The 7,120-nt window shown below is 50.4% G+C and overlaps 1 non-coding gene across 1 annotated transcript; it reads right to left on the reverse strand.

Annotated features, from left to right (window-relative positions):
- TRNAC-GCA (transfer RNA cysteine (anticodon GCA)) lies at positions 1-72 on the reverse strand. Its single transcript has one exon. It is a non-coding gene; the product is annotated as a tRNA-Cys (tRNA).
- Between the last annotated feature and the right edge of the window lie 7,048 nt (positions 73-7,120).

Consider the following 7,120-nt stretch of genomic DNA (forward strand, 5'->3'; position numbering starts at 1 on the left):
AGGGGGCACTCGGATTTGAACCAAGGACCTCTTGATCTGCAATCAAATGCTCTACCACTGAGCTATACCCCCGCAACCTGCAGCTCATCTGTACCTCAACATTTTTAATTTTCTGCAATAAACTACATATGTGGGATACAGTTAAGCTTGTAAAGAAAAAAAATGTTTGTTACGGGCACTTGGACCTCTTTACATGCAGTCAAATGCTCTACCACTGAGCTTTAGCCCCACAACATGTGGCTTGTTTGTACCTCAACGTTGCCTCCAGCCCTTCACACCAACTACCACCACTCCTTCTCCCCATCTACCACCCAGGACCCGGGACCACTCACTTCCACACCAACAACCTTCTTCCTATGGCGCCTCCCCCCCACCACCACTACATATGTGGGATATGGTTAAGTCGTAAAGCAAAAAAATGTGTGTTAGGGGGCACTCGTATTTGAGCCAAGGACCTCTTGATCTGCAGTCAAATGCTCTACCACTGAGCTATACCCCCGCAACACATGGCTTGCCAGCGTAACCGCACAGAAGGGGGATTCAAAGCTAAGTCCGAACTAGCTCTCGGCTTGCCTGTACTGTCCCAGTCAAATGTATATGAAACGGTGGGAAAAAAATTATTTTGTCAAAACAGGCCAAGACCACAGTCACACCACAGTGTGTGTGTGTGTGTGTGTGTGTGTGAAGTGGTTGATGGTCAGGCATCCATAAGGGGTTGGAGAAGGAGCTATGGTGTGGATGGCTGTGGTAGCTGGTATGTGAGTGTGGGTGGGAAGGTTCCATAGGAAGTAGGCTGTTGGTGTGGAAGTGAGTGGTCCCAGTTCCTGGGTGGTAGTTGGTGTGGAGGCAGTGGTGGTAATTGGTGTGAAGGGCTGGAGGCAATGATGGATTGAAGAAGGAGGTTTTCTTGATATAAAAAAAACAAAAGGCTAATAAAAGCCCCCATCTTTTTATTTTCAACATCCCACATGCTTCGACAGACACAACATCACTTTTGGCAGATCCCCAACCTAGAATCCTCCATTCCAGGCAGTGGACCACCTTCCACGATGCCCCACAACTACACCTTCCTCCGCAACGCCCTCTAACCACTTACCTCGACAACTGCTCTCCATGACATCATCCTCGCCTCAGTCCATCCAGCGACATGCTCCAGTCCCCCGATCCATTGCTCTCCATTCCACTCTCCTTGACATCCACCTCGCCTCAGTCCATCCATGGGTGGTAGTTGGGGTCCTGGGTGGTAGTTGGGGAGAAGGAGTGGTGGTAGTTGGTGTGAAGGGCTGGAGGCAGTGGTGGTAGTTGGTGTGAAGGGCTGGAGGCAGTGGTGGATTGCAGAGGGGGAGACCATTTTCTTGATATAAAAAAAAAAAAAAAATACAAAGGCATATAAAAGCCCCCATCTTTTTATTTTCAACATGCCACATGCTTTGACAGACACAACACCACTTTTGGCAGATCCACAACATAGAATCCTCAATTCCAGGCAGTGGACCACCTTCCACGATGCCCCAAAACTACACCTTCCTCCGCAACGCCCTCTAACCACTTACCTCGACAACTGCTCTCCTTGACATCCTCCTCGCCTCAGTCCATCCAGCGACATGCTCCAGTCCCCCCGATCCATTGCTCTCCATTCCACTCTCCTTGACATCCACCTCGCCTTAGTCCATCCATGGGTGGTAGTTGGGGTCCTGGGTGGTAGTTGGGGAGAAGGAGTGGTGGTAGTTGGTGTGAAGGGCTGGAGGCAGTGGTGGTAGTTGGTGTGAAGGGCTGGAGGCAGTGGTGGATTGCAGAGGGGGAGACCATTTTCTTGATATAAAAAAAATAAATAAAAATACAAAGGCATATAAAAGCCCCCATCTTTTTATTTTCAACATGCCACATGCTTTGACAGACACAACACCACTTTTGGCAGATCCACAACCTAGAATCCTCCATTCCAGGCAGTGGACCACCTTCCACGATGCCCCACAACTACACCTTCCTCCGCAACGCCCTCTAACCACTTACCTCGACAACTGCTCTCCTTGACATCCTCCTCGCCTCAGTCCATCCATGCACCGATATCTTCCAATCCCATGTGTGGTGGTGGTGTGGGTGGTAAGGTTCCATAGGAAGAAGGTTGTTGGTGTGGAAGTGAGTGGTCCCGGGTCCTGGGTGGTAGTTGGGGAGAAGGAGTGGTGGTAGTTGGTGTGAAGGGCTGGAGGCAGTGGTGGTAGTTGGTGTGAAGGGCTGGAGGCAGTGGTGGATTGCAGAGGGGGAGACCATTTTCTTGATATAAAAAAAATAAATAAAAATACAAAGGCATATAAAAGCCCCCATCTTTTTATTTTCAACATGCCACATGCTTTGACAGACACAACACCACTTTTGGCAGATCCACAACCTAGAATCCTCCATTCCAGGCAGTGGACCACCTTCCACGATGCCCCACAACTACACCTTCCTCCGCAACGCCCTCTAACCACTTACCTCGACAACTGCTCTCCTTGACATCCTCCTCGCCTCAGTCCATCCATGCACCGATATCTTCCAATCCCATGAGTGGTGGTGGTGTGGGTGGTAAGGTTCCATAGGAAGAAGGTTGTTGGTGTGGAAGTGAGTGGTCCCGGGTCCTGGGTGGTAGTTGGGGAGAAGGAGTGGTGGTAGTTGGTGTGAAGGGCTGGAGGCAGAGGTGGTAGTTGGTGTGAAGGGCTGGAGGCAGTGGTGGATTGCAGAGGGGGAGACCATTTTCTTGATATAAAAAAATAAATAAAAATACAAAGGCATATAAAAGCCCCCATCTTTTTATTTTCAACATGCCACATGCTTTGACAGACACAACACCACTTTTGGCAGATCCACAACCTAGAATCCTCCATTCCAGGCAGTGGACCACCTTCCATGATGCCCCACAACTACACCTTCCTCCGCAACGCCCTCTAACCACTTACCTCGACAACTGCTCTCATTGACATCCTCCTCGCCTCAGTCCATCCAGCGACATGCTCCAGGGTCGTCAGGGACATTGCTCTCCATTCCGCTCTCCCTGACATCCACCTTGCCTCAGTCCATCCATGCACCGATATCTTCCAATCCCATGAGTGGTGGTGGTGTGGGTGGTAAGGTTCCATAGGAAGAAGGTTGTTGGTGTGGAAGTGAGTGGTCCCGGGTCCTGGGTGGTAGTTGGGGAGAAGGAGTGGTGGTAGTTGGTGTGAAGGGCTGGAGGCAGTGGTGGTAGTTGGTGTGAAGGGCTGGAGGCAGTGGTGGATTGCAGAGGGGGAGACCATTTTCTTGATATAAAAAAAAAAAAAAATACAAAGGCATATAAAAGCCCCCCTCTTTTTATTTTCAACATGCCACATGCTTCAACAGACACAACACCACTTTTGGCAGATCCACAACCTAGAATCCTCCATTCCAGGCAGTGGACCACCTTCCACGATGCCCCACAACTACACCTTCCTCTGCAACGCCCTCTAACCACTTACCTCGACAACTGCTCTCCTTGACATCCTCCTCGCCTCAGTCCATCCAGCGACATGCTCCAGTCCCCCGATCCATTGCTCTCCATTCCACTCTTCTTGACATCCACCTCTCCTCAGTCCATCCATGGGTGGTAGTTGGGGTCCTGGGTGGTAGTTGGGGAGAAGGAGTGGTGGTAGTTGGTGTGAAGGGCTGGAGGCAGTGGTGGTAGTTGGTGTGAAGGGCTGGAGGCAGTGGTGGATTGCAGAGGGGGAGACCATTTTCTTGATATAACAAAAATAAATAAAAATACAAAGGCATATAAAAGCCCCCCTCTTTTTATTTTCAACATGCCACATGCTTCGACAGACACAACACCACTTTTGGCAGATCCACAACCTAGAATCCTCCATTCCAGGCAGTGGACCACCTTCCACGATGCCCCACAACTACACCTTCCTCCGCAACGCCCTCTAACCACTTACCTCGACAACTGCTCTCCTTGACATCCTCCTCGCCTCAGTCCATCCAGCGACATGCTCCAGTCCCCCGATCCATTGCTCTCCATTCCACTCTCCTTGACATCCACCTCGCCTCAGTCCATCCATGGGTGGTAGTTGGGGTCCTGGGTGGTAGTTGGGGAGAAGGAGTGGTGGTAGTTGGTGTGAAGGGCTGGAGGCAGTGGTGGTAGTTGGTGTGAAGGGCTGGAGGCAGTGGTGGATTGCAGAGGGGGAGACCATTTTCTTGATATAAAAAAAATAAATAAAAATACAAAGGCATATAAAAGCCCCCATCTTTTTATTTTCAACATGTCACATGCTTCGACAGACACAACACCACTTTTGGCAGATCCACAACCTAGAATCCTCCATTCCAGGCAGTGGACCACCTTCCACGATGCCCCACAACTACACCTTCCTCCGCAACGCCCTCTAACCACTTACCTCGACAACTGCTCTCCTTGACATCCTCCTCGCCTCAGTCCATCCATGCACCGATATCTTCCAATCCCATGAGTGGTGGTGGTGTGGGTGGTAAGGTTCCATAGGAAGAAGGTTGTTGGTGTGGAAGTGAGTGGTCCCGGGTCCTGGGTGGTAGTTGAGGAGAAGGAGTGGTGGTAGTTGGTGTGAAGGGCTGGAGGCAGTGGTGGTAGTTGGTGTGAAGGGCTGGAGGCAGTGGTGGATTGCAGAGGGGGTGACCATTTTCTTGATATAAAAAAAATAAATAAAAATACAAAGGCATATAAAAGCCCCCATCTTTTTATTTTCATTATGCCACATGCTTCGACAGACACCACACCACTTTTGGCAGATCCACAACCTAGAATCCTCCATTCCAGGCAGTGGACCACCTTCCACGATGCCCCACAACTACACCTTCCTCTGCAACGCCCTCTAACCACTTACCTCGACAACTGCTCTCCATGACATCATCCTCGCCTCAGTCCATCCAGCGACATGCTCCAGTCCCCCGATCCATTGCTCTCCATTCCACTCTCCTTGACATCCACCTCGCCTCAGTCCATCCATGGGTGGTAGTTGGGGTCCTGGGTGGTAGTTGGGGAGAAGGAGTGGTGGTAGTTGGTGTGAAAGGCTGGAGGCAGTGGTGGTAGTTGGTGTGAAGGGCTGGAGGCAGTGGTGGATTGCAGAGGGGGAGACCATTTTCTTGATATAAAAAAAATAAATAAAAATACAAAGGCATATAAAATCCCCCATCTTTTTATTTTCAACATGTCACATGCTTCGACAGACACAACACCACTTTTGGCAGATCCACAACCTAGAATCCTCCATTCCAGGCAGTGGACCACCTTCCACGATGCCCCACAACTACACCTTCCTCCGCAACGCCCTCTAACCACTTACCTCGACAACTGCTCTCCTTGACATCCTCCTCGCCTCAGTCCATCCATGCACCGATATCTTCCAATCCCATGAGTGGTGGTGGTGTGGGTGGTAAGGTTCCATAGGAAGAAGGTTGTTGGTGTGGAAGTGAGTGGTCCCGGGTCCTGGGTGGTAGTTGGGGAGAAGGAGTGGTGGTAGTTGGTGTGAAGGGCTGGAGGCAGTGGTGGTAGTTGGTGTGAAGGGCTGGAGGCAGTGGTGGATTGCAGAGGGGGTGACCATTTTCTTGATATAAAAAAAATAAAGAAAAATACAAAGGCGTATAAAAGCCCCCATCTTTTTATTTTCATTATGCCACATGCTTCGACAGACACCACACCACTTTTGGCAGATCCACAACCTAGAATCCTCCATTCCAGGCAGTGGACCACCTTCCACGATGCCCCACAACTACACCTTCCTCTGCAACGCCCTCTAACCACTTACCTCGACAACTGCTCTCCATGACATCATCCTCGCCTCAGTCCATCCAGCGACATGCTCCAGTCCCCCGATCCATTGCTCTCCATTCCACTCTCCTTGACATCCACCTCGCCTCAGTCCATCCATGGGTGGTAGTTGGGGTCCTGGGTGGTAGTTGGGGAGAAGGAGTGGTGGTAGTTGGTGTGAAGGGCTGGAGGCAGTGGTGGTAGTTGGTGTGAAGGGCTGGAGGCAGTGGTGGATTGCAGAGGGGGAGACCATTTTCTTGATATAAAAAAAAAAAAAAAAATACAAAGGCATATAAAAGCCCCCATCTTTTTATTTTCAACATGCCACATGCTTTGACAGACACAACACCACTTTTGGCAGATCCACAACATAGAATCCTCCATTCCAGGCAGTGGACCACCTTCCACGATGCCCCACAACTACACCTTCCTCCGCAACGCCCTCTAACCACTTACCTCGACAACTGCTCTCCTTGACATCCTCCTCGCCTCAGACCATCCAGCGACATGCTCCAGTCCCCCGATCTATTGCTCTCCATTCCATTCTCCTTGACATCCACCTTGCCTCAGTCCATCCATGGGTGGTAGTTGGGGTCCTGGGTGGTAGTTGGGGAGAAGGAGTGGTGGTAGTTGGTGTGAAGGGCTGGAGGCAGTGGTGGTAGTTGGTGTGAAGGGCTGGAGGCAGTGGTGGATTGCAGAGGGGGAGACCATTTTCTTGATATAAAAAAAAAAAAATACAAAGGCATATAAAAGCCCCCATCTTTTTATTTTCAACATGCCACATGCTTCGACAGACACAACACCACTTTTGGCAGATCCACAACCTAGAATCCTCCATTCCAGGCAGTGGACCACCTTCCACGATGCCCCACAACTACACCTTCCTCCGCAACGCCCTCTAACCACTTACCTCGACAACTGCTCTCCTTGACATCCTCCTCGCCTCAGTCCATCCAGCGACATGCTCCAGTCCCCCGATCCATTGCTCTCCATTCCACCGGCCTTGACATCCACCTCGCCTCAGTCCATCCATGCACCGATATCTTCCAATCCCATGAGTGGTGGTAGTGTGGGTGGTATGGTTCCATAGGAAGAAGGTTGTTGGTGTGGAAGTGAGTGGTCCCGGGTCCTGGGTGGTAGTTGGGGAGAAGGAGTGGTGGTAGTTGGTGTGAAGGGCTGGAGGCAGTGGTGGTAGTTGGTGTGAAGGGCTGGAGGCAGTGGTGGATTGCAGAGGGGGAGACCATTTTCTTGATATAAAAAAAATAAATAAAAATACAAAGGCATATAAAAGCCCCCATCTTTTTATTTTCAACATGCCACATGCTTTGACAGACACAACACCAC

The sequence above is a fragment of the Hyla sarda genome, chromosome 2, assembly GCF_029499605.1.
Source record: "Hyla sarda isolate aHylSar1 chromosome 2, aHylSar1.hap1, whole genome shotgun sequence".
In the NCBI taxonomy this organism is placed as follows: Eukaryota; Metazoa; Chordata; class Amphibia; order Anura; family Hylidae; genus Hyla; species Hyla sarda.